This window comes from Pleurodeles waltl, chromosome 2_1 (genome assembly GCF_031143425.1).
Source record: "Pleurodeles waltl isolate 20211129_DDA chromosome 2_1, aPleWal1.hap1.20221129, whole genome shotgun sequence".
NCBI lineage: Eukaryota > Metazoa > Chordata > Amphibia > Caudata > Salamandridae > Pleurodeles > Pleurodeles waltl.
In genome coordinates, this window is record NC_090438.1 from 286,270,650 (window position 1) to 286,286,746 (window position 16,097).

Consider the following 16,097-nt stretch of genomic DNA (forward strand, 5'->3'; position numbering starts at 1 on the left):
AAACTGGAGACAAGGCCTGTCCCAAGAAAGGTTCCACTCCAAACTCCCATCCAGGTAACACTGGTATGGCTAGTCTCCAAGTGGGATCAACAGTGTGCCCAGAGCAAATCAGGGTCCACACTGAAGCTACTCTAGTTTCTGAGGGTGGGGTGGATTTAGCCACACTAGCTGTCTGGCCCCCTAACATGCAAAAATACAGACAGCAACTCTTAATTAATGGGACTAGAATAGAGGGCCTGAGGGATACAGGTGCCAGTGTCACCATGGTGACAGAGAAACTGGTTTCCCCTGGCCAATACCTGACTGGAAAAACCTACACAGTCACCAACGCTGACAATCAGAGAAAAGTACATCCCATGGCAATGGTTACTTTAGAATGGGGAGGGGTCAATGGCCTGAAACAGGTGGTGGTCTCCTCAAATATCCCAGTGGACTGTCTGCTTGGAAATGACCTGGAGTCCTCAGCATGGGCTGAGGTAGAACTAAAAACCCATGCAGCAATGCTGGGTATCCCTGAACTGGTGTGTGTGAAAACAAGAGCACAGTGCAAGGCACAGGGTGAACAAGTAGAGCTGGAGTCTGGAAGAATGGCCCAGCCTACCAAGAGGAAAGGAAAGTCAGTTGGGAAACCAACTGCAACACAGCAAAAGAAAGGGAACCTCTCTTCTCAGGAAGAAGTTCTGCCCTCTGAGGGAACTGAGCCTTTGGAGCTTGAACCTTACCAGGTTGAGCTCTTAGGCCCAGGGGGACCCTCAAGGGAGGAGCTGTGTAAGGGACAAGAAACCTGTCCCTCTCTTGAAGGCCTTAGGCAGCAAGCTGCTGAAGAGTCCAAAGGCAAGAAAAATGGAACGCATAGGGTCTATTGGGAAGATGGACTCCTGTACACTGAGGCCAGAGACCCCAAACCTGGTGCCACTAGGAGAGTGGTAGTGCCTCAGCTGTTCAGAGAGTTCATCCTAACATTGGCCCATGACATTCCCCTTGCTGGACATTTGGGACAAACCAAGACGTGGGAGAGGTTAGTCAACCACTTCTACTGGCCCAATATGTCCAACATGGTTAAGGAGTTTTGCCTCTCCTGCCCCACCTGTCAAGCCAGTGGTAAGACAGGTGGGCATCCAAAGGCCCCCCTCATTCCACTTCCAGTGGTGGGGGTGCCCTTTGAAAGAGTGGGTGTGGACATAGTTGGTCCACTAGAACCTCCCACAGCCTCAGGAAATATGTATATCCTGGTAGTAGTGGATCATGCTACCAGGTATCCTGAAGCTATTCCCCTTAGGTCGACTACTGCCCCTGCAGTAGCCAAGGCCCTCATTGGTATCTTTACCAGAGTGGGTTTCCCTAAGGAGGTGGTGTCTGACAGAGGTACCAACTTCATGTCAGCATACCTAAAGCACATGTGGAATGAGTGTGGAGTGACTTATAAATTCACTACACCATACCATCCACAAACTAATGGCTTGGTTGAGAGATTCAACAAGACATTAAAAGGCATGATCATGGGGCTCCCAGAAAAGCTCAAAAGGAGATGGGATGTCCTCTTGCCATGTCTGCTTTTCGCTTACAGAGAGGTGCCACAGAAGGGAGTAGGATTCTCACCCTTTGAACTTCTGTTTGGTCATCCTGTAAGGGGACCACTTGCCCTTGTTAAAGAAGGCTGGGAGAGACCTCTCCATGAGCCTAAACAGGACATAGTGGACTATGTACTTGGCCTTCGCTCTAGAATGGCAGAGTACATGGAAAAGGCAACCAAAAACCTTGAGGCCAGCCAACAGCTCCAGAAGTTTTGGTATGACCAGAAGGCTGCACTGGTTGAGTTCCAACCAGGGCAGAAAGTCTGGGTTCTGGAGCCTGTGGCTCCCAGGGCACTCCAGGACAAATGGAGTGGCCCTTACCCCGTACTAGAAAGGAAGAGTCAGGTCACCTACCTGGTGGACCTGGGCACAAGCAGGAGCCCCAAGAGGGTGATCCATGTAAACCGCCTTAAGCTCTTCCATGACAGGGCTGATGTCAATCTGTTGATGGTAACAGATGAGGATCAGGAGGCAGAGAGTGAACCTCTCCCTGATCTTCTATCATCAGACCCAAAAGATGGCACAGTAGATGGAGTGATCTACTCAGACACCCTCTCTGGCCAACAGCAAGCTGATTGTAGGAGAGTCCTACAACAGTTTCCTGAACTCTTCTCCTTAACCCCTGGTCAGACACACCTGTGTACCCATGATGTGGACACGGGAGACAGCATGCCTGTCAAGAACAAAATCTTTAGGCAGTCTGACCATGTTAAGGAAAGCATCAAGGTGGAAGTCCACAAGATGCTGGAATTGGGAGTAATTGAGCGCTCTGACAGCCCCTGGGCTAGCCCAGTGGTCTTAGTCCCCAAACCTCACACCAAAGATGGAAAGAAAGAGATGAGGTTTTGTGTGGACTACAGAGGGCTCAATTCTGTCACCAAGACAGATGCCCATCCAATTCCAAGAGCTGATGAGCTCATTGATAAATTAGGTGCTGCCAAATTTCTAAGTACCTTTGACTTGACAGCAGGGTACTGGCAAATAAAAATGGCACCTGGAGCAAAAGAAAAGACAGCATTCTCCACACCTGATGGGCATTATCAGTTTACTGTTATGCCCTTTGGTTTAAAGAATGCCCCTGCCACCTTCCAAAGGTTGGTGAATCAAGTCCTTGCTGGCTTGGAGTCCTTTAGCACAGCTTATCTTGATGATATTGCTGTCTTTAGCTCCACCTGGCAGGATCACCTGGTCCACCTGAAGAAGGTTTTGAAGGCTCTGCAATCTGCAGGCCTCTCTATCAAGGCATCCAAATGCCAGATAGGGCAGGGAACTGTGGTTTACTTGGGACACCTTGTAGGTGGAGGCCAAGTTCAGCCACTCCAACCCAAGATCCAGACTATTCTGGACTGGGTAGCTCCAAAAACCCAGACTCAAGTCAGGGCATTCCTTGGCTTGACTGGGTACTACAGGAGGTTTGTGAAGGGATATGGATCCATTGTGACAGCCCTCACTGAACTCACCTCCAAGAAAATGCCCAAGAAAGTGAACTGGACTGTGGAATGCCAACAGGCCTTTGACACCCTGAAACAAGCAATGTGCTCAGCACCAGTTCTAAAAGCTCCAGATTATTCTAGGCAGTTCATTGTGCAGACTGATGCCTCTGAACATGGGATAGGGGCAGTTTTGTCCCAAACAAATGATGATGGCCTTGACCAGCCTGTTGCTTTCATTAGCAGGAGGTTACTCCCCAGGGAGCAGCGTTGGAGTGCCATTGAGAGGGAGGCCTTTGCTGTGGTTTGGTCCCTGAAGAAGCTGAGACCATACCTCTTTGGGACTCACTTCCTAGTTCAAACTGACCACAGACCTCTCAAATGGCTGATGCAAATGAAAGGTGAAAATCCTAAACTGTTGAGGTGGTCCATCTCCCTACAGGGAATGGACTTTATAGTGGAACACAGACCTGGGACTGCCCATGCCAATGCAGATGGCCTTTCCAGGTTCTTCCACTTAGAAAATGAAGACTCTCTTGGGAAAGGTTAGTCTCATCCTCTTTCGTTTGGGGGGGGGTTGTGTAAGGAAATGCCTCCTTGGCATGGTTGCCCCCTGACTTTTTGCCTTTGCTGATGCTATGTTTACAATTGAAAGTGTGCTGAGGCCTGCTAACCAGGCCCCAGCACCAGTGTTCTTTCCCTAACCTGTACTTTTGTATCCACAATTGGCAGACCCTGGCATCCAGATAAGTCCCTTGTAACTGGTACTTCTAGTACCAAGGGCCCTGATGCCAAGGAAGGTCTCTAAGGGCTGCAGCATGTCTTATGCCACCCTGGAGACCTCTCACTCAGCACAGACACACTGCTTGCCAGCTTGTGTGTGCTAGTGAGGACAAAACGAGTAAGTCGACATGGCACTCCCCTCAGGGTGCCATGCCAGCCTCTCACTGCCTATGCAGTATAGGTAAGACACCCCTCTAGCAGGCCTTACAGCCCTAAGGCAGGGTGCACTATACCATAGGTGAGGGTACCAGTGCATGAGCATGGTACCCCTACAGTGTCTAAACAAAACCTTAGACATTGTAAGTGCAGGGTAGCCATAAGAGTATATGGTCTGGGAGTCTGTCAAACACGAACTCCACAGTACCATAATGGCTACACTGAAAACTGGGAAGTTTGGTATCAAACTTCTCAGCACAATAAATGCACACTGATGCCAGTGTACATTTTATTGCAAAATACACCCCAGAGGGCACCTTAGAGGTGCCCCCGGAAACTTAACCGACTATCTGTGTAGGCTGACTAGTTTTAGCAGCCTGCCACAAACCGAGACATGTTGCTGGCCCCATGGGGAGAGTGCCTTTGTCACTCTGAGGCCAGTAACAAAGCCTGCACTGGGTGGAGATGCTAACACCTCTCCCAGGCAGGAATTGTCACACCTGGCGGTGAGCCTCAAAGGCTCACCTCCTTTGTGCCAACCCAGCAGGACACTCCAGCTAGTGGAGTTGCCCGCCCCCTCCGGCCAGGCCCCACTTTTGGCGGCAAGGCCGGAGAAGATAATGAGAAAAACAAGGAGGAGTCACTGGCCAGTCAGGACAGCCCCTAAGGTGTCCCGAGCTGAGGTGACTCTAACTTTTAGAAATCCTCCATCTTGCAGATGGAGGATTCCCCCAATAGGGTTAGGATTGTGACCCCCTCCCCTTGGGAGGAGGCACAAAGAGGGTGTACCCACCCTCAGGGCTAGTAGCCATTGGCTACTAACCCCCCAGACCTAAACACGCCCGTAAATTTAGTATTTAAGGGCTACCCTGAACCCTAGAAAATTAGATTCCTGCAACCACAAGAAGAAGGACTGCCTAGCTGAAAACCCCTGCAGAGGAAGACCAGAAGACGACAACTGCCTTGGCTCCAGAAACTCACCGGCCTGTCTCCTGCCTTCCAAAGATCCTGCTCCAGCGACGCCTTCCAAAGGGACCAGCGACCTCGACATCCTCTGAGGACTGCCCCTGCTTCGAAAAGACAAGAAACTCCCGAGGACAGCGGACCTGCTCCAAGAAAAGCTGCAACTTTGTTTCCAGCAGCTTTAAAGAACCCTGCAAGCTCCCCGCAAGAAGCGTGAGACTTGCAACACTGCACCCGGCGACCCCGACTCGGCTGGTGGAGATCCGACACCTCAGGAGGGACCCCAGGACTACTCTGATACTGTGAGTACCAAAACCTGTCCCCCCTGAGCCCCCACAGCGCCGCCTGCAGAGGGAATCCCGAGGCTTCCCCTGACCGCGACTCTTTGAACCTAAAGTCCCGACGCCTGGGAGAGACCCTGCACCCGCAGCCCCCAGGACCTGAAGGACCGGACTTTCACTGGAGAAGTGACCCCCAGGAGTCCCTCTCCCTTGCCCAAGTGGAGGTTTCCCCGAGGAATCCCCCCCTTGCCTGCCTGCAGCGCTGAAGAGATCCCGAGATCTCTCATAGACTAACATTGAAAACCCGACGCTTGTTTCTACACTGCACCCGGCCGCCCCCGCGCTGCTGAGGGTGAAATTTCTGTGTGGACTTGTGTCCCCCCCGGTGCCCTACAAAACCCCCCTGGTCTGCCCTCCGAAGACGCGGGTACTTACCTGCAAGCAGACCGGAACCGGGGCACCCCCCTTCTCTCCATTCTAGCCTATGTGTTTTGGGCACCACTTTGAACTCTGCACCTGACCGGCCCTGAGCTGCTGGTGTGGTGACTTTGGGGTTGCTCTGAACCCCCAACGGTGGGTTACCTTGGACCAAGAACTGAACCCTGTAAGTGTCTTACTTACCTGGTAAAACTAACAAAAACTTACCTCCCCCAGGAACTGTGAAAATTGCACTAAGTGTCCACTTTTAAAACAGCTATTTGTGAATAACTTGAAAAGTATACATGCAATTTTGATGATTTGAAGTTCCTAAAGTACTTACCTGCAATACCTTTCGAATGAGATATTACATGTAGAATTTGAACCTGTGGTTCTTAAAATAAACTAAGAAAAGATATTTTTCTATATAAAAACCTATTGGCTGGATTTGTCTCTGAGTGTGTGTACCTCATTTATTGTCTATGTGTATGTGCAACAAATGCTTAACACTACTCCTTGGATAAGCCTACTGCTCGACCACACTACCACAAAATAGAGCATTAGTATTATCTATTTTTACCACTATTTTACCTCTAAGGGGAACCCTTGGACTCTGTGCATGCTATTCCTTACTTTGAAATAGCACATACAGAGCCAACTTCCTACACAATGCTACTGTATTGCTTGCCCCACAGTTAGTGCCACAGTCCAGTCCATTTGGTAGGAGAGCTGAGCCCTTGAGCATTTAGCAATATGAGCCCAGTTTTCATAACAATATCTGGGGAGTATAAAATAAATTTGCTTCAAGACTTCTACTCATCTTGCCACATTATGTGATAAAGGTGTCATAGTGTGTACCTCATCCCCTAGCTTAGGTAAATAAATATAGCCTATACTCTTCCTGTGAACAACTGAACATCATAACTATGTATAGAACTTCATGATAAGAAACAAAGCCATTAATACCTGTGTGGGAGTAGGGAACAGTGCGCTGGGAAAAAACCCAGAAGAGGATCTTCCACCATGGGCCAAACACATTTGCACCATTATATCGCGCTGTGTAGTCAAGTCATCCCCTGCTGCTCGCCAGGTGCTTCTATGGATAAATTAGCTCAACTTCATTCTCATACAGAAGCACCAAGTGACATTCATATTTTGCTTGTTGCAAAATCCGTATGTATGACAATTTGTCAAGCAAGATACCTGAGTCATCTCTCCCTTCTACGCATCATCGTACCAAATATTGCTGGAGCTATAAGACCCCAGTACAGCAGAAGAGCTGGGTGGTTACATTTGAATGGTCATAGTTCAATACGAGAGAGAGTAGTGTTAATTAATGGATGTCTCAGAAGACCTATGTTCAAGGTTTTTCCAAGTGAGATTTGTTGCTTCTATCTGCTGTTTCAATTGGGTTATCATTGTTCTCACAGAGAATTCATGTTTCACAAGTTTGTCGATCGTTTGCTCTGCTTGAAGTAATGTTGAGCCCACTGAGTTCACGTCTGTCTTGGGCAAATCCAGTTTAGAGCCTAAGCCAGTCAGGCATTTAACTATGTCCATTGAATTCCTACCCTAAGGTCATTTTGAAGAATTGGAACAAACTTGCATGATGGTGTGCACCATCGTTGTCGGCAACACAGGAGGTAGGCGAATGTGTCAGTGGCAGATTTTCAGGCCTATGTGGTGCTTGCAAATAAAGGAAATCAGGGCCTTGATTTAAATGTTGAGGTAAGCATACTCCATCACAACAGTGACGGAGTGTGCTTACCGCCAACATTATGGTCGGCATGGCAAATTCAAAAGTGGGCAGACCATAGTTTGACTACAGCAGAGTCTACTCAGTCTCCACCTTGGCCAAACTGCTCCGACAGCCCGACGGATTAAGGGCTGTCGGAGAAATGGCTATATGTCCTTCCAACCAATTAGGATGGACGGACATCTAGCCTTTTTTTTACTGCTCATCAACACCAGGCAAACCCTGGCGGTGAGGGGCAGTCAAAAACAAAGAAAGCAAAATTCCGCTATGGGGTTCTCTTTTTGAAAAGAAAAAAGAAAACAGTTTGGTGCAGGGCTATGTTATGTTGATGGAGCCCTGCGCCAAACTGCAAAAAACACTGACAGGAACCACAGTGACAGCGGTTCCTGACAATGCTTTAAGAAATGCCTGCCATGCGGAAGGAAGTGCAGTCAAGGCAACAGAGTAAATTACTGAGTGTCAATGCCTTTGCTCTGTGAACATGTAGTGCCTGATGTTTTTTTAACATATACGGGCCTATTTGGCTATTGAGTCCTGCACATGTGTATTTTTGTCAATCTGTGTCCTGTAATAGCATCTTGATTAACAGTCTATAATTCCGCCCATTATTATTCCCATTGTGATATGTTGAATGCAGATATAAGTGCCTGCCATGAGAATCTCCCAGTTAACTGAGGTTTGGTAACACCCAAGGTATATTTAGTGAGTCCCAAATGATTTGGGTTTTAACATTGCTGGCTATCCCATGAGGAGGGTCGCTGCTGCATCACGTATACTTTGATCATGGCTTACCTTCCTCTCCCTGTCTGCTCATCACTGCTAACTGACCCACTCACCCAAAGACCCACATCAAGAGCATTTTGCTGATGCTCATATCTGCTTCTCCTGGCCCACCTCCGCTTCTCGAAAATACAGGGCAAGTGCCTTTTTGAGACAAGTCGCTCAGTGACCATGTCATCTTTCTCCACCATGTGGATCACCCAATATCTCAGCTGTCTTCCTCTCTCTCCATCTGTAAGTTAATTTCACCTCTCAATCAGCGTACCTTGATAGAAGACTCGTCTTGGTCTGCTGTTTCAAAGTTTGAACGAAGGTGATTGTCACATAGATTTCCTTGGATGCAAATAGGCCCCACTGGTGAAACATGTCTAGGTGGCCATCTTGCCAAGCCACAGCCCCCATGAATATCATATTAATGAAGTTTATTTTGTGCATTTTTTTATTCAGAAGTATACATTGAAATATTGATTTTCAAATATTTTTCCAAATTTATTTTTGCTTGTGTGGTTTATTGAAGAACTGGGTGAGTAGTATATTTTGTAAATATATGAATTCTAAGTTACTATTTTTAAAACTTTTAATTTCTAATATTTTTATCTGTTAAATTATTGTTATATTTTGCTGTTAATTTCTTTTTTTTAGGTTGTATGGCATCGGGAATTTGGGTGTGTAGTGTTTTATACACACACACACATATATATATACATATATATATATATATATATATATATATATATATAAGTAAATATCACATGATAAGTTTTTCATTATATTATTGTTTACATGTTATTCATCTAATTTAACTAGACTATAAAAATGTTTAATAAAACATTATGGTTCAGTTAGTTGTATTTTTTTTATTAAATTGGCTTGTGTATTCTTTTGAGGAACTGTGTGCGTACTTTATTATTAGTATAAAATATGTGATATTTTTATATTTGTGATTAGTTTAGAAATATCACAATAAACAAATCTGAATAAACTACTAAACATACATATATTGGTATATATTGTTATTCAGAATTAATTATTTTGTTTTATTTGTTTGTGTAGTTTATGAATCATAATAACGATTTTGCATATGCATATCCATAACAAATCAGTAAAATAATCATTTATGGTTTATATTTGAATTTAATGCATGTACTTGTAATAATATATAACAATTTAGAACAAATTATTAGATATTTTAATTATATTCCCCTGCTCCAAATGTATGCACTTTCCCTAAGTTCATGTTGGGCTGCAGTTTGAATGGTGAACTCTGATTTCCAAATGCCACTAGTGGACTGAATCCCTAATGTTGGTAGGACGGGAGTTACAATAACAAATGTAACTCCCCAAAAATATCCACTTTCCCTAATGTTTGGGTCATTGAATTTAGGATGGTAAATCTGACTCCCAAAATAAATGCTCTTTCCCAAGTGTTTGTGGGACTGTGTTAGACCTTTGAGAATTGGTCATTAGAAGAGTCCTGGGAAACATTACATGTGAAAGATATGGAAAATTGGCAATGTAACCTTTAATCATGCAGAATAGGCAGTTCCAGGGTCATGTCTAGTACACGCTACTGGAGTCACTACAAGACTGATAGTTGACTTCTATAATAATAGAGCTTTATAACGATTCTTTGGACATGCAGATGGGTCTCTAGCAACAGCAATTGTTGCAACTTTCTCACTTTTCCTACCATGTTGCACCCGTTTTCGATCCCTTACCTTTGCTTTTTCCCTTCTTGGTTTACACCAGTCCTACCTTTGCCTCTATTCCCTGACTGTGCTCCTGTCTTCTTCCTGTATTCCCTTACATTGACTTTGCTCTGAAAATACCCTCTGTGAATGCAAGTACATTTTCACCTCCCTGGTGCTGTGGAGTTTTTCACACCTTCAGTTCTCTGTCGATGTTGCAGGTTTTCCTGGAGGCTAATTATACTGAGACTCCTTGTGTGCCATGTAAGAAACTATTGGTATTGTGACTTGTGAGTTACATTGTTTTTTTAATATTTCTGTTTATTCACATTTATAGCGCTGCATTCAAAACCGTCGGAAACACAATTACAAGCCTTCCACCCTCCAAACAGTGACATGACATTCTAGGCAGCGATTTAAATGGTTGTGTCCACATACTTACTTGTCTTCTGTCTCTCTATCTCAACAAATAAGTTATGCTTTCCAGCTGTGATCAGTGACACTGCGCCATGCTGTAAACCGGAGAATCCACCGCAACCTGCTGGAACAATTTTTTTTTTCTCTCTCTCTCTTTCTCTCTTATACCTCCTTTTCCCTTTCACTTGAGTCAAATATAGGAAGTGGGCGAACCTCCAAAGAGAGAAGGTGTGATTAACCATTCTGTCTGAGATATCCAAGGATCATGGCAGGCTGGAGTTAGAGTAGTAAATCTGACTCCCATCCCCCAATTGAAAAGAAGAAGAGATGGTTCCCTAATAGTGAACCTTCAGGGAAGGCTCCCCCTACGTGCTATGAATGCCAATAGGAAGAGCACTTCAAGGGGATGCCAAGTATCCCAAGCATCCCCCACTAGAGATAGTTATCTTACCTCATTGGAGATACTAAGGATTTTCCCAAAAGAATTCAGGGCATCAGTTGGGAAGATGATTTTTTGATTACACTAGATGTGAAATCTCTATATACAAGCATACAACACAAGGATGGTATCACTGAATGTGACCACTTCCTTAGAGCCAGACCTTTTTTTAGCACTTGCATGCTAATTGACATGATGACTTAAAGCTTTAATACCAACATCTTTTTGTACAATGAGATCCTGCAAATGCAGATTCAGGGGACTGTGATGAGTACCTACTTCACTCCCAGTTATGCTAATCTTTTGATGGGTTTGTGGGAAGAGCAGGTGTCCACTGCAGCATATTTTCTCAATGATATTGAGAAGGTGGTATTATGGGTTAGGTTCATTGGTTAACTATTTTTGATCTGGCATGGCAAAGAAGATTATGTCAAATATTTTGTATGATGTCTTAATGCTAATAACCTGAACCTGGAGTTTGCATGCAGTCTGAGTAGAGAATACATTGAATTTTTGGATGTAGAAAGGGTAATCTCTAATAGTTAAGTGGCATCCAGATTTCACAGAAAACCCACTGTGGGCAACAGCCTATTTCATGCATTAACAAGCCATCCCAAACAGCTAAAATGGAGTATCCCGTATGGGGAGTTGGTTCAGGCCAAATACAATTGTAGCAAAAGGTTGGGTACTCAAAAAAAGCAGGAGGCACATGACCCTCCTCCTCCAATGCATACCAAAAGTCACAAATAAACAATTGAATATAATACTTTGATAACAAAAACAGACGTTTTCCTCTATCCAAATATATCATCATTTTTAGACATTAATGATCCAAAGAAAATTCACAGGTATTTCTAATGTATTCATTATAATGATGTCACTCCCCCTAAAAACAAAAAAGCATTCATATTACACACATACCGCTCGTATCAACAGCTAAAAACATTCTTCAAATACATTGCGCATCAACATTATTTAGCATAAAGGTGCAGATATCACTTCAGCAATGGGGACCATCTCAACAGAGATGGGGGTAGTAGAAGACCACATAGATGCGGTCCAAAGATTAATACTAGACCCCACTCAGGAACCTTTAAAAAGCCAATAATGGCAGATGACAACAGCATCGAGGAAGACACTTAACTAGCTGCTAACTTAAAACAAGTAAAGGACACACTAACTAACACTAATCCATGTGTAGTACTTGAGCATTAAGAGGTGATTTCTATCATTAGTTCGGGTGCCCCTACTTCAGGTACTATTAATCCCCTGCGATTAATGGAAATCGAGGCAGGGAAAAATAATCAAGGCAGTTACAGCCAGGTATAACTCTTTGGAATCCTCTAGGACTGACAGGGCCTGTAATAGGCCCCAGCTTCTCTCCAGTGTACAGTCCTCTCACCTCATCAGAATGACTGATCTCAAAGTGGTCATACAAGACTGCTGTAATTCCTTTTTCACTAGTATGGACACCTTAGTGAGAGACACTCAATGGGACATTCTTAGCCAGATTAAGGCCCTCATCATGACATTGGCGGTAAATCCCACTTACTGCCACGCTGATGGCCGCCAACATACAGCCGCAATGGCGGATAACCGTTCTGCATATTACGACACACACACACCAAACCAACAGAATACAGCCACATACACAAATCCAGCAGCCCGATGGTCAGTGATAAAGTGGTGGTCCCTACACCCATACCGTTATGCCAACAGAACAACACCCACCACATCATGACCCACAAATCATCACGGCGGACATTCAACGGCGGTAAACCATTGGCAGTAGATACCTCCACGCTCAAAATACACACACACTAACAAAACTACACCCATTGGATAATTCGAACTACACACACCTGACAGTCATACACACACCACACCCACAGTACCCACAACCCTTTACGACTAGAAAGAATTGCCACCAGAGATAGACAGCAAGAGCACACACACAACCAGAGCCACATAACATCATCACCCATACGCCATCCACGCACCTTACATCACACACCCCAACACATCACCCCACACACCATTACCCACACCACTCACACTACACCCATGGCACCACAACGATACCCCAGATTCTCTGGGTCATGGTGGAGGAAATCATCAGGGTAGAGCCACAGCTATTTGGAGCACAGGTGCAGCAGAGATCCATTGCTAGGAAGATGGCGCTATGGCGGAGAATTGTGGACAGGGTCAATGCCGTGGGACAGCACCCCAGAACAAGGGACGACATCAGGAAGAGGTGGAACGACCTACGGGGAAGGTACGTCCCACTGCAGCAAGACACCAACTAGCTGTACAGAGGACTGGCAGTGGAACCCCGCCTCCTCCCCCACAACTAACAACATGGGAGGAGCAAGTCTTGGCAATCATGCATCCTGGGGGCCTGGCAGGTGTAGGAGGAGGACTGGACTCTGGTAAATCAAATCTCTACTACTATCACCCCCCTACCTGCATGCCATCACAATCCCCCACCCTCACCCTCACTCCCATCACTTCACCACCTCCCACATATCCATACACATCGCCGCGCTCAGAATGGACACCCAAAAACAAAACTACACAACATTGGCCAGTTCAAACATCACATACCTGACCCCCTATACACACCACACCCACCCACTCTCACCACTATCAAACACACAGCCACATTACCCACAACCCTTTACGTATACAAATCCTTGCCACCAGACAGACATCAAGACCACTGCGAAAAATACACACACACCCATACATCCCTCACACACTCCACTAAGCACTCCCAATCACACCACCCAACACCCACACACTCACACACATCTCACAACACCCATGTCCCCACAAAGGCACCCCTGTTTCACAGATGAGGAGTTGAGGGTCATGGTGGAGGCAATAGTCAGGGTAGAGCCACAGCTGTTTGGAGCACAGGTCCAGCAGATATCCATTGCAAGGAAGATGGAGCTAAGGCAGAGAATTGTCGACAGGGTGAACGCCGTGGGGCAGCATCCAAGAACAAGGGACAACATCAGGAAGAGGTGGAATGACCTACGGGGGAAGGTAAGTTCCGTGGCAGCAAGGCACCGGCTCGCCATAAAGAGGACTGGCGGTGGCCCCCAAAGCTCACAGCATGGGAGGAGCAAGTCTTGGCATAACTGCATCCTGAGGGACTTGCTGGAGTAGCCAGAGGACTGGAAACTGGTACATCAACATTTACCACTTATCACCCCCCATACCTGCATGCCATCTCACACCCTAAACCTCACTCCCATCACTCCACTCCATCTCACACACTGCACCAAAACAGTTGACTAACCCAATGCCAAGCCCTACATGCCATACCAATGCATGGACAGCCCTCCCAGCCCAGCATGTACACCCATCACCAAAGCATGCACAGCATAGGGGAACTAACACTCCCACAATACATCACCACACACAATCAAAGGTGGCAGGGCAAAAGCAACCATAGATGGGAGGATAGGGATGTACAACATGTCACAGGCATGAAGCATAATACTTCTCATACATGCCCACAGGTGCCCCAGCCAATCTCAGTGGAGAGGAGGTGCCATGACTATCCAGTCCCCCAACAGATGATGCCCCCAGTGATGACAGTAACTCTGGACTTCAGGATCTGGATCAACAACCTGACCCATCAGGGACCACTGGACAGTCGGTCACCCCAGCCCACTCACAGTCCACCACAGAGCCTCCCCCATCAGTTACCAACACCTGAGTACCCACCCAGTGCCCCCATACCTCTGTCCCCAGGACACGTCAATCAGCAGTGTGCCCACCTGTACAAGGACCCCAGTCCACACCTCATACCCAAGATAATCAGGGACCTGGGGTCAGTGGGCACACCATTCAGGGGACAGGGGCACAGGGCAACAGGGACACTGGGAAGACCGCCGTGCGCCAGAGGGAGGACAGGCCCAGGGAACTGACTCTCCACGAGGCACTCACCAATGTCCTGGGTGCCTACCAACAATCCCAGGACACGATGGGCCAGATGCTGAACAACATGCAGGAGAACAAGCGGCTGCAGAAGGAACACCATCAGGAGATCAGGGAGGACTTGCAGGCACTCAACACCACCATGATCTCCATAGCAAGGGTGGTGGCAGACATGGCCAACATCATGAGGGAATGGACACCACACCAGCGGGCCCCTACCACTAGCCAGTCTATTGACAAGCCCTCCGCTTCTGCTGCAGCTGGTGGACAGGAGGTTCCTCCACAGGACCCACAGGTCACTAGCACCCCTCCCCCTGCAAAAGGTGAACCATCCCGCAAACGTTCCCTGTGAACCAGACAGAAGCCAGAGACACTTGCCAGGATCAAGACCACTGCAGGAAATGAGACTCTCCTGATTGTCTCCTTTGTGTCCCACCCTGTCACCTTGTCCACTTTGAACTGCCATTGCTCCCCTTCCAATGGCCCCTCGGACACTGGACCTATGCTACAAACTGACTCGAACAATACCCTGGACTTTCCTCCACCATCACCCCATTGCATTGCACTTTACCCTCAATTATATAGCACTACAATAAACACATGTAAACACAATTTGAATAACACTGTTTTATGTGCCTTTAATGTGCATTTGTGGGAACAGTCACATTGAGTGCAAATGATCTGAACACTGTGATAACTAACAAATAATGACCTGGAATTGTCTGTAGTGATCGCATCAGCACAATGTTGTCATATCACCAACATCTGGAAAATGAGAAGCCATTGGTGACAGTAAGTTGAGATGCAAATTAAGTGAATGCCATCACGCCACAGGCACACAGATAAATCAATAGTCAGAGTAATGGTCAGTACCACTGTCTCACCTGTTTGTCATTGGAAGTATTGTCGTATAACTGATGTTCTGTTGTGCTCATCTTCATTCTCTGCCCCCTCATCCTCAAGGTCCACTGCTGCCACAGGGTCATCTCCAGTCCCCTCCTCCTGCAGAAAAGGCACATGTCGTCTGAGGGTCAGGGTGTGCAACTAGCAGCATGCCACTACTATCTGGCAGACCTTTCCGGGTGAGCAGCACAGGCATCCACCTGTCAGATAGAGGAACCTGAACCTGGCCTTCAGGAGGCCGAAGGTCCTTTCAGTAATTCTCCTGGTTCGCCCATGTGCCTCATTATAACGTTCCTCAGCCCCTCTCCTGGTATTCCTCACAGGGGTCAGCAGCCACGATAGGTTTGGGTAGCCAGAGTCCCCTGCAAGTATTGTGGGACAACATTTTGCCTTACAAAATTCTATGGGGAGAACACCTAATGGCATACACTCACATACATTTGCAGCGGGATCTAGCTCACCTATTATCCACACCCTGTGCATCTGTAGTTGGGCCATCACATTTGGGATGCGCTATTCCTCAGGACTAAGGTGTCATCCACTGACCCAGGATACTTGGCAG